The following is a 16,340-nucleotide window of genomic DNA, read 5'->3' on the forward strand; positions in this document are numbered from 1 at the left end:
AAAACAGTGATTAAAAAAAGTACTTGACAAGACTTTATAGCCACTGCTTCTGTAGATTACATGTGCTGCTGGTAGAGGGAGGTGCACTTTGGTAAAAAGCTTTCCTCATAATTCATTAATTAGGTATTTACAAATATCTCAGCTGCCAAACCCTTGAAGCTTCTCAGTCTTAATGAAGAGGGGAGGAGCAGTGAAAGAAGTTGTCAGTTTCCTTAGACATGCACCTCAGACAGTGATATTGGGTGTCCGTCCATTACTGAAAGTTACAGTAAAGTAATAAAACTCTCCATCCAGTGTGCTGGCTTGATTGTCAATATCAACACAGTCCTATGCTGAAGTTACAGCTGACTGCGAGTAGCCTAAAACTGTAATATGTAATCAAGCCATACCTATTATGCTACAACTGAACAGAATCAAATGGAAAACAGCACCCTGGTACAGTACCTTTCTGGAGTGTTTGTTCCCAAAGTGTATCTTCACACCAAAACCCCACTCCTGGTGATAGTCACAGGGCAATGCTCCTGTCACAGGCAGCAGTATTTCTGCAAACTCCCAGTGCTGGGGCAGAAGCACCAAGGATCCTACCTACCAGATCACTGCAGCCAAACTAGTAAGATGCAGCTGCATGGTTTCCATGATGGAACAGTTGAATCGCAGACTTTAAGTTAAAAATCAAATAGGTCATTTCATACCAGAAGTCTTGAGTGTAACATGGTTTTAAAGCACATTAAAACTTGAGCAACAATTATTCCAGCTGCTTGGGTACCACTACCATGAAGGCCCTAGGACTGATCCAAAGCATGGGCCTGACCAGTGTCAGCAGTAACACAGGTAACCTTCTCCTGGCTGTCTTGGCTAGCCCTTTCATGTAAGATCATTGCACACCACATTCAATTCTTTTTATGGTTGTGAGAACTTGCAGAATAAAGCAGACACGGTCTGTTCTGAAAGAAGAGTCCACATGGAAAATGATTCCCCAGTTATGAGTTATGACCCAGAAGTTAGACAACATCTCAACTTTCAATTTCCCTTTGCTTTACCTTTTCTTAAAATATTTTGCAAGATTTTACTGTATAAGTGGATTGACAATCCAGGAACTTGTATTCCTAGTATACATATGGCTCCTGTTATATCCTTCCATTTCATTCAGGTCACATGATAGTTAACACATCATCTATTTCAGCCACTACAAAACTTGAAGAATCTAACCTTTCAAAAGGAATTTTTTTACCTCAGCAACAGCTAGCACTTCTGCAGCAGTATCAGTGAGGCAAGGGTGCAGGTTCTGGTCTCAGAACAGTACTTAGGAGGAAGATTTCCACATTCCAACATATTGCATCTGGCATGCCTCATGCACAGAGTATTCCTTAAAGGGCCAAGGACGATGTGAAGCAAGCCCATCTGAGGAGAAGGACCTTTTGGGAAGACAGAGAAGTTTATTATTAGAATTGCATTGTGTGTTTTCTCGAAGTTACATCAGTGCTGCACCTGCTAAGCAGATTAATAAAGGATAGCAACCTCTCAGGTACCAACCTGCCTCTTGTGATTATTGAATCTACCTAGGGAAGCAAGTGAAAGAAATGCTGGAAATCTTACTCAAGCAAAATATATGTATCAGCTGGAGCTAGGGAAATGTACTGTATTGCCTTGACCTTGCTGATCCTCTTTGTTAAAAAAAAATAAAAAAACCTCAAACCCCAATGACATTTAATAAAGATTTTATGAAAAGCTATAAACATGAGTGCCTATGCACCATGCAAACTGAAAAATAAGTGGTACCTCTGGCATTGCAGGATTTTGAGAATGTATTTAGACGTATGTATGATGATATTTGTCTCAACTGATTTCTACAGAGCTATCTTGTACGCTAGGAACAGAAGTGTGAACGGTCAGGTGTGAATGGATCCAAAGAAGGCACATCCTCACCTCCAGTTTTCTCTCAGGTCCAATCAGAGTTTCAGTATCTCCACCCTGGACACCAAACCTTGTGTGTCCTCCCCACCAAGGCCCGCAGGGCTTCTTTGCTTGTTTAGGTGGGTGCACCCAGCAAGAGGCCAGCACTGTAAGGGTTAAAAAGTGCATTTTTCCACCCAGAAGGCTGAACGGACTCCTTTGAAGCCATTAGTCTATTGTATAGATCCCTCCCAGTTTTGAGGATTACAGAATAAATACATTGTAATGGCTCCATAGGAGCCTGGCCCATGGGGTCACCCTGACTTTAGTTTGTGCATTGTGTCCCAAGTGACAGAAATCGAAGCACATTAAGCACTTCATGAATGTGAAATGTCCAGAGTTTTAATCTCAGGAGCTTTGCGGCCTTACAGTTTGTCTTGGATGTACCTAAATCCACACTGCAGACTGATTAGAGAGGAACTGGCTTCAGCTGACCCATTCACACCAGGCAAATTCAGATAGTTTCAGATTTAGAGCAATAATTGCTTGGTGTGTGTTGGGGTGGGACTTATCTAGCTTTATGCATTGTAGTAGAGTGCATCCAATAAACACATAGACAATTTATGCAGAAAAAATTCTCTTCTATTAAAAGAAACTATTTTTAAAAGTAGATTGGCCTAATAAGACACTTACAGACCCTTCATAGCTGAATAACACCAAATAACTACACAGTTCCACTCCCCTCCAGGTGAGAGAGATATTAATGGAATTTACGAGCAAGGAGAATAACTTACAAACTTATCAGACTCCCTTCAAGACTGTCACCTGACAAATCATCTTAAAGCAACTCGGCCTTCTTGGGTTAAAAAAAAAAAAAAGAAAGGACATCCTTTCACTCTCCACCCATTAATTTAGGCAGTGGAAGTAGAATTTCTGCAGCCTCTCTTGCCCTCAGCTCTGCCTCATTCTATTTCTTTTTTTTTTTTTTTTTTGGTTTTTGTAAGCTAGCACAGCTTTTTGTTGACTTGAAACTGCCTTTGATAGGTAAATTCTGGCCGATTTTATCTAGTGCTCAGCATACTCTGTCGTATTGTACTTTTCACTAGATACTTTGGTCAAGTTGGTTTTGGTTCTTTTTTTTTACCAAGAGAATTTCCATTCCTGGCAGAGACAGAGACCCCAGTACCACTTACTGAAGAAGGAGAGAGAAAAGGACTATAAGAGAATTGAAATGCTGCCATTTAGTATTTGAAATAGTTAATAGCAACTGAAAAATACTCACGCTTTCACAGACACACAAACATATGCTACAGTATTTGGCTGTTTACTTTGGAGGTTGTGTTGCATTTGCTAATCTTTTTAATAGAAGTATTCATAAAATTATTGAGATTTTTAAAAATCATTTTTCTTTTTTTTTACTTATCCTCTAGAGAATTATCTGCTGCACTCTGACTCATAAATGCCTTTGACATTTTGGAAGAAACAAGCATGTATTCTGTTAAATTACGTTTGAAGAAAACACTTTAAAAGTTGAATTTCACTTTTCATTGTGATACCATGGCTGTTCTTTACTCCTCCTGAACTCACTTTTACATTAGAGAGGTTATAGTTTTAAAGGAACTTTCTGAATTTATTCTCTATGGATTTGCTGAAGAAAAACAAGTATTTCTTCCCAAGCCAAAGCTTTGCAAAATCATATGGCAGTGGATATTATCAGCCAGTCTGACATCTTATTACAACAGCATTATAACATAACCTTATCCCAGTGGGGATGGGAATGTGCTGATGCCTCTCTCATCACCAGAAGGATTCCCCTGTCTTTCCCTGATGAGTTTCAGTCCATCTAATCTCTTTCTTTCAAAGATCCCATGAAATAGCAACCTTGCTCGAAAAGAGGAGAAAATTATGTCATTATGTCCCCATTTCTTGCACACCCAGTGGCACTGACAATGCCCGTGGTGCTGCGGCTGTATAAATAGGTAATGACAGCACCCTCTTGCCCGGCAGCTGCTGCTCAGGGGCTTCCAGAGGCTTTGCAGGTTGTTACCAGGTCTCAGGGTGTGTCTCCCCTTGGGAAACAATGCAGAAAAGCCCAAGCAAGAGCCCAGGAATGGAAGCAGTGCAGCCACATTGGTGAGTAGCCCCCCTGAGCACTTGGGCCTGGCTGTGCTGCTTTCTGGACCTCTGCTACCACCTTGACGTGGCACCGCTCTGAGCTGTGTGCCATGTGTTGCCACAGCTGCTGTGCAACTCATCTGTGCTTTGTATTACCTCAAGAAATTCTCTTCAGCTATTCCTAAAGCTGGGCCAAGGACCTTGCTGGGCTTCCAGGGGTGCTGGGAGCCTTCTGTAAGCGTGGGCAAGTGCCAAGGACTGCTCCTGTGCTGAACAATGAGTACCCAAACACAGCTCCCTGAGCTCCTATGGCTGTGGGAATAAGGAGTCAAGCAAACAGCAAGATCACAAGCCTCTCACACCGCAGTGATTTAATTTCAATCCAGTGCGCCGTTTCTCCTCTCCTTGCTATGGATAAGTCCATGTTTATTAAGGGACTCCATTAGTCTTCCCCTGTGACTCCACCTTGCTGCAAAATGCTTTTTTCCTCCAGGGCTATAGCAGCAGCTGGCACACTATTTCCTTCTGAGGTGTAGCCAAATAATGGCCTTTTGGAGGGGGATCTGTTTCATCTCTCTTCTCCATATGTTCCTTTCTGTTGATGGGCTTAATACACTCATTTTCACAGTAGCTATCTAAGTGTTTTTCCTTTTTTGTGTCTATTACTGAAATGAGTAAATGTGCACAAGGCAATGAGGCACATGAGTCAGGTCAATATACCGGAGCATTCTTTTGGGAGTAATTTTCCAGGAGACCTGGAGAAAGGAGGGGTTTGCCAGGGTTGGCCAGAAGTTGATCCCCTTGTCTGGGGCACAGGGACATTAGTCATATTTGTATGAGACAAGAGAACAGTCTTCTTCCCATGATATATGAGTGCTTTTCCCAAATGGATGCAGCGTCCCTGGTCAAGAGGACAGCATTTGCTGTAGTAAAACTACTTCTTTTGGGCTATGATTTTTTACCAAGATGGCCCTACAGCAAAACAGATGTAGACAACTTGGCAAGCACTAAATATGCAAACAGATAGATAGCTGGATAATGCTGGAAATTTCAGGGCAGGAACGAACAATAATAAGTGAAGCCTGCAAACGGGTGCAGCTGTGCTGTCACAGCCCTCCTGTTGTAGCCTGGCCTAGGAGACCTATTACAGCTGAACGTGTTTCAGTATAACTGGATCCACCCTACGGGACATAATCTGTTTAAAATATACATCACTGCATTCAAATTGCTATGTACCTGTACATAAAGCACAGAAACAAAGGAGCAAGCCAGGGAAGTAAGAAACCTGAAAGAAGAGGTGGAGAAGCTGGCAGGGGATAGCAAAATGTACACTGCATCCTCCCTTCACCTGCCACCAGGACAGCACCCCAATAACAGTGAACAGTTTGGGGGAACATGGAGCAAATCAACCCAGGAAAGCCATCTTCTAGTAAGGAAAGTGACACAACGGCACACTGAGACTCTTTGCCTGGGAATTTGGAAAGGCAAGATGCAGGTGGCCAGGGAGTGTCAGACCTCAGAAAAAGAAAAAACTGATGACCAAGTACCAGAACTGAGGAAACCTAGGGTGCAAGAGCTGTCACATGAGAGATTCTCTGATGCACAACTCATTCCCTTTTCCTTCTATAACATCAGTAACACAGTCTCTCTCCTTCAGTCAAACACCTATTTACACAACACCCATAGAAGCATCTGATCTTGGAGACACCCACTGTTCTGTCAAATTTGGCTGAAATCATTAAGTGGGTTCAAAATTTAGACAGATGTATAGCAGTGACATTATTTTCAAAGAAATTAAGGTAGGTAAGTGCAATGAATTAAGAAAGGGCAGTGAAATAAAGAACAAGTACCAAGAACACTTGAATTTAATGTGAAGTACATAAATCATGGAAGGAGATTGACATGGGAACAGCAGCAGATTTCAGAAGGTAAATCTTTGCAGTGATACAGTGATATTTTACCTGGAGGGAATGTGAAAGTTGAGGGGGCCAAAGAGAAGAATGAAGGTATCGATACGAAGAATTGCAGGACTCAGACTGCTGCTGCCCACAGTGATGTGATCAAAATTAGAAGAGTTAGGTTTTACTTCAGGGAAGGAGGAAGAAAGTGCTCACTAATCTGGCCAAAACTGCTGCAGCCTGTTCTGGCAAGACATTAAGGTGCTTACTGCCAAATGCCAGGTGTCCTGCTTTTCCTCTGTACAACTGGGAATCACTAGATCTTTATTTATGGGCAGTACAAACAGATCGGTCAAAACAGCCCAAACAGGGAAAAAGCCCCAATTCATGCCCCAGAGAATTTATAGCCTGGAGAGGGTACACATGAACACACTTGAAAATATCTGAGGCATGCCAAGATGCATTTCTTACACCATTCAGAACTGACTTCACTGCTCAATTTGCACTCCCTGCAGCATGGCTTGTGAAGAGAAAACAAATGGCATACCAGACCACACAGAGAAGCAATATGGTTACCAGCGAAACATTTATTAGCTTAGGGAAAGAAACACAAAGCCTTCTTTTCAGAATTTTACCCTCTCCTTGCTATCCTCTCCTCTCATACATCATTTTCCTTGCCTGGACTGTTATTTTACAGCTATCTGCTGCACAAAGTTGTAGTTTATTTAAAGCAGCATTTTATAGTTAAATCCCACTCCCATTGTTTAAAAGCAACTATCCTATTTCTCAAAAGCAAGACAACGAATGCACCTCCAGAACAGGCTCTAGCAATACCGTAGGTTTTGAATTTATCTTCATCAGCTGAGGTCACCTCATCACTCAGAAGAACTGCATTCAAGCAAAGACAAGGGGATGGGAAATATACCACCCACACCAAGGAACAATAAATTCAGCTTTCTTTGCAGTGCTATTGCATATTTACCCTGCATTGATAATAATAAATTGATACTTTTCATTTATATTCCCACTTGCTGGACTTCTAATGTTTCTCACACTGATGGTTCTCCAGACTTTCTTTTCTATCCAAACCTACCTGTTCCCTCTGTACCTTGTGCTCTCTCATTTCATCCTGTCCACCTTAGTCTCCCTCTCTCTTCCCCTGTCTCTCCAGCTTCAGCAGCTCTTTCCATTCTTCTGGCACAACATCACGGGGTGGAAGCTGAATAATAAACACGCATAACACACTGAACCACTACTCAATTGGCATACATGCTGTCAGTACATACACTGACTATGCAGCTATTTTCAGAGATCCCTAAAGAGCTAAGGAGGTTTGTGCTATTAATATACTCTGGAAAGAGAGAAAATTCCCACCAGAGGCCTTAAACAACTCCACCGTGCTGCAGCCAACCATCAGCCCCTTCGAGCTTCCAACAGCAGGGTTTGTGTAGTTTTCCAGCTTGTCCAGGTATTACATCCAAGAGGAAGGCCTCAACCCCCACTCTCTTTGCATGAGAGCAGTCAGGAAGGAGCCTTCACAAACAGCAAGCGTAATGCCAAGGAGAGAGAAGAATAACCAAGGAGATAACACACTGCATTGGCTCCTCCGTTTCTCTGGCAGGACTCCCTGGCTTTGCTCAGAATATGACTGACTTTGTTGCTTTCAACATTTTCTTCCATTTCGAAATATTTTACTCATTAGCAATCCTCCTTATGCTCAGAACAGGAGATAGCAATCAAGTTCTCTTCTTCCTAGCTGCTAAATGCCTCAATGTCGGCTCTTGAAAAGCTGCCCTATCCTCCATGTTTATCTTCCCAGGATTTTTGCTCGTCTAATTTCATCCTCCCTGTCTGGTGAATCTCACCTGCCCTCAGATGTTTGCATACTGTTTTCTAGGCTGATGATTCATACATATAGTCTTTTACTGCTTTTACTGCTCATCCTCAGCCCTGCCTCAATATCACACATCTTCCCATCAGTTTTCACTTGCCTTCTTCATTCAACCCTTCCTGCTCCAGCTTCCTCCAAACCAACTTTTGACTCACTCCTCTTTTTTTTCTCCACGAAGTCTGCCCCTATCCCAAACCTGATGCTTCTTCAGTCTCAACATCATCTAGAAACCATCCTTTGGGTTTCATACTCACAAAGGTGTCTCTCATTTGGGCTTTCATTTTTTCTAACTTGCTCCTGAAGCACCATTGTGGCTCTTGCACTGGAACCACATATTTCAGTCCTGACTAGAGACAGCTGCCAGAACCATTTCATTTGATCCTGTTAAAATTCCCTTCACCAAACCTCACTGCTCACTGCTATAACATAACATAACATAACATAACATAACATAACATTACATTACATTACATTACATTACATTACATAACATAATTTTGAAATTGAAAGACTTCTGGTCCAGACTCTCCTTAGTCTTACCTCCTGGCACCCCTTCTCCGCCAGCTGCTGGACAGGCAATCATTGCAGTGCACTGTGCTCTGTAAGGTCTCCTAAAATGAGAAGAATCTATGCTTAAGTTTTTCCTGAGACACTGCCTCTGTTGTGCTCCAATACAGCAATTGGTTTGGTCCATGTAAGCTGTCCCTATTAAGCCCTTCCTTAGCTTCCTCCTGGCATCTCCCATCTCATTGTCTTGGTCCAGCTTGTGGCTGCATCTAGTGTTGTAGTGATCATGAACACATTAACACCACCAGCAGTTCTAGACAGATATTGCAGTAATGATGCACTGCCCACCAAAACAAAGCCCACAGAAGGCAGGGGCACCTTCCCAAACATACCACAAGCCAATAATTTCTTACCACATTGAAGACCTCCAAAACCACAGTGAAGCCTCCAAGAAAAACTACTCTCTGGACATGACTAAAGACAGGAGAATCCCTTTAGCTGAGGACTAACTGCCAACCCAAGGGAGACAGTCACCATGCAGCAAGAACATCACACTGTGTCAGGAGTAATGCTAAAAAGCCAAGCTTCTTTTTCCTCTTCCAGGTAGTTTGCTGGAACACACAGAAAAGATGTGGAAGAGGTGCACCTTAAAGTATTTGTGATATGTCTGGATGTAACTGTGGCAACTGAACCGCGTGGCAATCCAAGGACACACAACAAAAAGTGAGCCAGGATCTGCCAATCATTTATTGAGTTTTCCGGTAAAAAAAGGCAAAGGACCCCCCCCCCCCCCCCCTTTCCTGCACCACTATCTCATGTGAGTGCTCTTGTAAAACAAATCACACAGAAAAACAGGATTTGTAGGATCAGGCTGGCTTGTTTCCAAAACACATACTCAATGCAGAAAGCTGCAAGAAAAAGAATAGGTACTGAGAGGAACATGATAGATTACTGCCCCGAAAAATCAACAACACCACTATCTGACAGGAAAAACCCTTTTTGAGCTACTTGGGGTAATTTATTAATATCATTTTTATAGTGATAATAAATAGATAAATGTATCCTACTACAACTTAAATAAAACCTGGAACTCCAGCCCAAGTGAAGCTATCAACAAAAAACCAATGCATCGCAGTATAACTCACATACCGACATCTCATTCCAAATATCAGAAAAATTCCACATTATTAACTAATCATTTCTGAAATGTGGTTTCAAAAAAGAAAACACCATTTTTGTTCTACTGGAATACAAAATAAATCTGCTTGAACTTCTCTTTTGACATATTTTTACAAATAGGTAACAAAAAAATTAAGGGGCCTTCACATTTTATTAAAGGAAACACTTAGGCTGAGAGTTTGCTTTTTGCTTTTTAACAGCCAGGTTTCAATGGAGGAGTAGTTTTTATAGACAATATCAAACCCTCCATAAACACAATGCTATCAAAGGAAGCAATAATAGATGTTGTCTTACAGTTATATGAACACTATCATTTTGGGGGTGGCACTAAAGCCCCGAGACCCAGACAAAGACCTGAAAAGCATTTTAATCAGTGAAATGCTGATGGATAAGCCCCCTCTTCTCTCTTGGCACAGTAATCAACACATTGCTTCTCTCATCTCCCGTGTGAGTTTGATTCTTCATCTGGGAGCAGGATGATATCCAAGCTCTCTCCAACAGCAGCACTGTACCTCCAGGATTTGCGTGCCCACAAGCTCAGTGTCTTTACCCATCTCCGTGGCCTGGCTTCTTTCCAGTGCCCCACAGAGCCACTCCACTCCCCACTGCTACTCTGATGGCTCTCACGGACACACAAGTAAGTCGGTTGTTTCATGCTCACCCTCTCTCTCACAAGGAGGGCAATTAGATTAGTTTACTGCAGGCAAAATCAATAGCAAGCATCTCGGGGGGTACGCTAGCCACTGCTAATTAGAGCTTTTAGACATTATTTGAATAAAATGTATGAGGTTGATCAACCAAGGTGGAAAAAATCCATAATATTCCAAGTCTGCCCTTGGTTTGTCAACACGGCTCACTTTGGAATTAGAAATTGAATGAAATTCCAGAAGTAAAGGTAAGCTTTTCTGGACTGGGATAGATGCAGGGAGGGATGGTGTTATTTATCTTCAGGGAGACGGACTTTTCTGTGTCAGATAAGAGGTACAACACTGGCTTCTAGGCATTTAACTCAATTTGCAAAATATTCAGAAGCTTTTTTGCATTAATCTGATAAAAATCAGAGCCATATATTTTGAGTCTACTTACTCTTAATGAATTATTTTAGTTACAGCCATCTATTTTTAAAAGATGTATTTAAAAATTGTAGAATTATATATGCAATGAACCTGCTATAATTCCATGGAAATATTTTACTAAATTAGCCATTTATTTATATTCATTTAAATAGTTGGGTTTTTTAAAAATCTGCTATTACATTTAGCATGTAAATGCCTGTTATGATGCCTACTTCATACAGCAATTTTCAGGCCATGTAATGAATTACTTTCATATCTTCAGATTAGGTTGCAATTAGATAATGTGTTCAAATGTGAACAATACATTTTCAGGGTAGCTTTCTTTGAGTACTTATCCATAGAACATTTTTCTTGATAGGAGTTTCCTCTGTAGACTATTGGAATTCTCATTTCAGGAAAGGGTACTTTCTCCATGCAATGAAATATCTTTTTCTCAATCGAGTGTTCTTAAATAGTGATTTAAAGCACAGTAGGAAGATGAGCATAACATTTTAAATATGAACAGGAGATGAGCATGTAATCTATAATATACTTGAAAAATGTCTTTCTGAATCTCAACAATAATCAGAAACTTACAAAGACAGAAGATTTGTCTTATTTTAGATGTCTAAATAAATAAATGTTAAAAATAAATGTAATTATATCCTCTAAGTAGAATTATAGAAAGTGCAAGCATGAAAACACAACATAAAAAGAGGCGTTTTGCCACAGAGGTAGAAGAAGGAATTATGTATTTATGTATTTTTTTAATTTTGGGTGGGGGGAAAGATAGAACAACAAAACAAAACCCTTTGTTGGACCCAGCTAAGATTGTGCAGGTCAGCACAATCAGTCTAAATTAGCCAAACACCTCAAATAAATTTTTCTTAAATTATCTGGATCCAAGCACATCCTTAAAATATTTAAACTACAGTATAGTTAATTTTTAAGTACAATTTCACATTCTTAAGTTAATCACACTTTGATGAGGAAAGAGTAGAGGGAGAGGAGGGAGGCTGGAGTCCCATTTGAGTTGCTGTGCCCAGTGGATTGAAATCCAAGGCCAGGGGCTGTTCTCCCCTGTTTGGATTAGGATTCAACAGCAACTCCTTTGTGAATGTACCTTAAATTTTGCTGTAAAACAGCAGAGACCAAACCCTGTCACATTGTCACCCTTGTGGATATTGGAAAAGTGTTTGAGTGATATGAAGGAGCCTTAAAGGACCCCAAGCTAACACTGCTATGTATAGCTTAAGTGTGAAAAAGCAATCAGGCAGGCAACAAATTCCCTAATTCACTACAATTCTTTGCAGTTTTGGGTAGGCAGAAGCGGATGCCTGCCAGTGTGTGGGATGCCTGTCACTGTTAGTTTAAAAAAAATATACTGAAAACAGGTTTTGTTTAAACTGAAGGTGTTTTTTCAGATCAGCTGCTGAGATCATATTGAGGCATGGAGCAGTCCTCTCTCTCTCACATGTATGACATTGTGCTGGCCAGGGGCATGCTGCATCTATGCACAAACAACAACTTTGTAGGGGCCTTTCATAGACCAAGGGATGGACTTACAGTCCCAGAGGTGGCTGAAGGTTAGGGAAACACAGTGCTCCTGTCACATGCCATTCCCCATCTGCTGGGCCATCCTCCGTATCTAGGTACATGCAATTTTTAGGATTTAACTTCTAAACTGTTTTTCCAATTCCTTTACCTTTCATAGCATCTTTTAGACTGCAGCACCTTTTCAGCTGTTTGCAACAGCACTCTTTAGTAACACCTTCTTTTCTTCACGAAGCAGCAAATACCAATTTCAAGATGGTTGAGCCCCTTTTTGGCACTTTGCATACATCTCATAGGGATTTGATACCAACTACAGGAAATCTCATGCCAGAGGAGAGTAAGGCCATTAGCATTACACCTCTAAAAATGGCATCAGAAATGTAATTTTATTAAAAAAACACATTTCCATAAGAAAGCAATATCTCCAGTAATGCACTTTCTGCATATTCCATTTTTGTTTCATATTAGCTCCCTGAAATGGTACAGTACAGTAGTATGATTTTTACTATATTTATGCCCTTTTCTTTGGCTGCATTATACCTAACAGCAGAGCTCTTGCAGAATTTTATTTCCAAAAATTGAAGTACTCAATTGTATGCCAGTGAAAGGGGTGGAGAGAACAGAATATTAAGGATCAGAAAACATAAAATGTCTAAAATAGGTGTATAGGGTTTAGTCTCTACTGCAGCATCTTCAGCATTTACTGCTATACACGTAATAAAAACCACTTTATGAGGGGACCTTCCTTGTCTTTTGGTAGCTGGACATACCCAATTAAGAGCAAAGATTCTGGATCTCACAACCAAGCGAAGCTTTCCATCTTCGGACTAAACTGTTTACTTGTAGGAGGCCACAGTGTCAGAATTCTACATAATGCTTGGAATCTTGCTTGAAACTTGGAAACTGTGAACTCCAGGTAACTAAATCTTTTACCTTCAGTTCAGTGAAACTCTGTGCATGAACTTCAGTCATCTCTCAAAACACTGGGACGGCAATACACAGAAAAACTCACTCATCTTGTAACCACTGGCAATTCATCAGATAGATTTGAAATATAACCACATAGAATTTCTCTAATTCAGTACAGGTACTAAATGCATTTATTTGATAACATTAGGAGATACATGATAACATAAATCAAAACTCAGAGAAATTCCAAATAACTACTTCTTTTTTTTAAGTCATAGCAAGTATTTTAAAAGATAGCAAACAAAATAAACCCCACTTCAGGGTTTCACTTTCATGGAAAACAGGCAAAAACAGTTTCCCCATCCTGTGAGATTTTTCATGTTGTCAAAACATTTTCTGTGATAGGACATTCGGAATTCTGTTTGGTTCAGAGAAGAACATAAATTTGCCTCATTGGGAAGGGTTGCAGTAGTAGTTGTTACACAACTCATCCAATTGCAAAACTACAGTGATACCACTTTAAAAATTATAACCCCACTGTTCTTCCTTAAAAAGCACTCACTCTCTTGTCTCTTTCATCCCAAACATTTCAGCTGACAAACAGGCACTTTCTGATGAAAATCAATATGGTAAATATTTTTAGCTATGTTCTACATAGGTTTACTATCCATCTTTCCTGAGGGTTTGCAGAGATAGAGGAGTAAAAATAAGACTACTGAAAAATCCAACCTGGACACATTTACCATCCTCTTCTGTCTTTCCTCCTCATCTCTGGTCACCTTAGCTTCTTATTTTAGACAGAGATATCCCATGAAAACCCTGTGTAAACTGGGCCTGGGAGCAGGTCTGAAGGGGATTCCCTAAAGATGACCAATATTTGTCTGTGGCAGGTGAAGGCTCTCAGGATATAATGTGCACTAGATGAAGTGTAACATTTTCAAACGAGGACCCTGTGATGGGGCTTATAGGTCTACCAAATATTAACAAGAGCAGACTCAATAGATATACTGAGTTTTATAAGGTTGTAATTTTTCTCTTCCCACTAACCTGTGCCACAGGCTATAAATTACTTCTTCCGTCTGGTTTTCCCTTAGGAAACAGCTACCTTACCACTGCTTTCTTTACTGGCATCCCCTCTGCTCCACAGGTGCCAGCCACATTTTCTCTCAGACATTTTAGCTGATTAACATTTCCAGTTAATCTCAAAGCGACTGCTCTCAACCTGGATTTCACTTTGATGTCTGCTGCTTCTCTGGTTTAGACCTGATTAAGAACTTCCATGTGCCAAAGAGCTGCTGCTTTCTTCTGAGAGGATCAAGCTGCCCCGAGGAAAGGTCCCAGCTCTCTGACAAACCCTGCCTTTCTCCTGTGCTAAACATCCACCACCAACCCAAGATGGGGCTCAGGTGCAAAGGATTAATATGTCCCCTAAACCCTGGCGTGTGAAATGGCCTTTCACAAGATCTTAGGTGGCACAGAGGCTTTGCTGTAGCTTAATTGCTTGCTGGCTAACTACAAGCGGCTCGATGGCTGGCCACCACACCGCTGCTGAACTGAGCTGAAAGAGCGCGCTTCTCGGCATGACTCAGGTCGCGTAGTTCAGTCAGTTCCCATCATCCCTTTGTCCCTCATATGTCTGACATGTGGATGAAGCCTTCCCTATTGTGCCTTCTCTTTTCTGGGAGAACAAAGGGAAGCTGACAATGAAGTGGCTGCCGGCCCATTGCCACAGTCCATATATCCACACAGCTGTCATTACATAGTCAAAGCAGACGTGCTAGCAGGAGAGAACAAGCAGCCTATGTGAGAGGCAAGCGGGTTTAGCTAAAAAAAGATATATTGTCATCTACAATGCACATACTGCTATTAGTATGCTATAAAAGGGGAGGAAAAAAAATCCCAACATGTAACCCCATGACCTCGGAAAACTTTGGTAGCAAAGTGCACTTAAAGAGCAGGCTTGGAGGGATCCTCCTTCATGTCCTCTACCTCCAACTATCCTGAGCAGGCACCTAGCCCTGCTCTAAAAATAAGTGAAAGCAATTGTGTCATTACTTAGGTATGCCTAACACCAGTTTTCCATTGAGGAATGCATCAGTTTGCTAAGGTAGCCAGGACTCCTCCTGTTGAGCGCTGACATGTCACATCAGTGGATTTCTTGTTTACAGAAGTGGCAGATTGTTAATGTGAAGGCAATTTCCTGCATTACAACAAAATCCCATGATATATTTCAGTTGTTGAAAACCTGGAACGAAGAAACAGCTCTGTGATATGGAAATGCCACTGAGAACTAAGTGGTAACTGGAACTAAATTTTATGAAGTAACTAAGCAAAAAAAGAAGGGGAAAAAAATGCAGCTCTCTGTATGAAATAAGGTCCCCTCTTGAACTACCCCTCACTTCCATCCCAGATGGTGAAGAGTATACAAGCCATGGGTTTGTTGTTCCTGGTTAAAGAGTGGAAATTCACGGGACAGCTGTTCAGGGTCTACCAGGTTAGGGTGAAACCTCCGAGAAACCTCGTGGTAAATTTCTTACATGGCTTTTCAATGCATATAGTTTGTACTGTATATATGAATGCAAAAAATAGGGAGGAATGTAGATTGTAAGTAGTACTGAGGTCACCTGGGACTTCTGATGGTGCTGTACAGCCACTTCCCCACCTTGGGGAAGTCATCTCAGCACTGAGTGCCAGCTTCCATTTGTAAGATGAGAATAGTGATATTTCTCTTTGGATTGGATATCATCTCTTTGGATTGCCGTAACATTTACACAGAGGCACTAACACCCTGGGCCCCCAGGGATCTGCCTGGAGCCTGGCCAAAACTAACCCAATCACTCTCCAGCCTCACAGATATCACACAGGAGGCCAGGGAATGGCTGGAATTGTGCATGCTAGACTGTGCATGCCTAGTCAGTGGTGTTCTCTGACCCACACAGCCACCCTGCAACCCTGGTTGGTTCAACCAAGCCTAGCTGCCTGGCAACACCAGGTCCCCATCCCTCCAGATGCTTCCCAAATTCTTCATTGCCAGAAACAACAAAAGTTGCTGTGTAAGCCCAGAAAGAGAAACAAAAACGCTTCATTAAAATAATGCTCAGACCGATCCCAAAAATTTCTGTATCTGGATGGGCCTTGGCAGTGGCACAGCAAGAAGTGGGCCAGGATACTGGGACCAGAGTTCATACTGCCTGGTGTGAACCACTGAGTCTGATTTTGCATCATGCTCCCAGTAGAGAACATAGGAAGTAAAGAATGTAGGATCAAAAAAAGATAAAAATGCACATGAACTGGACACCCAGCTTGTCCAGTCCATTGCTCTGGCCACGCCCCCTCCTT

At 41.5% G+C, this 16,340-nt stretch overlaps 1 long non-coding RNA gene across 1 annotated transcript in view; it reads right to left on the reverse strand.

The window, feature by feature from the left end:
- Positions 1 to 8,414, reverse strand: part of LOC104691423 — a 210,165-nt gene extending 201,751 nt beyond the window's left edge. The window contains exons 1-2 of the long non-coding RNA XR_002046244.3: positions 8,338 to 8,414; positions 1,232 to 1,415 (exon numbers count right to left, since the gene is read on the reverse strand). This is a non-coding gene — a long non-coding RNA (uncharacterized LOC104691423). The remainder of the gene's footprint in view (positions 1 to 1,231; positions 1,416 to 8,337) is intronic.
- Between the last annotated feature and the right edge of the window lie 7,926 nt (positions 8,415 to 16,340).

This window comes from Corvus cornix, chromosome 2, assembly GCF_000738735.6.
Source record: "Corvus cornix cornix isolate S_Up_H32 chromosome 2, ASM73873v5, whole genome shotgun sequence".
In the NCBI taxonomy this organism is placed as follows: Eukaryota; Metazoa; Chordata; class Aves; order Passeriformes; family Corvidae; genus Corvus; species Corvus cornix.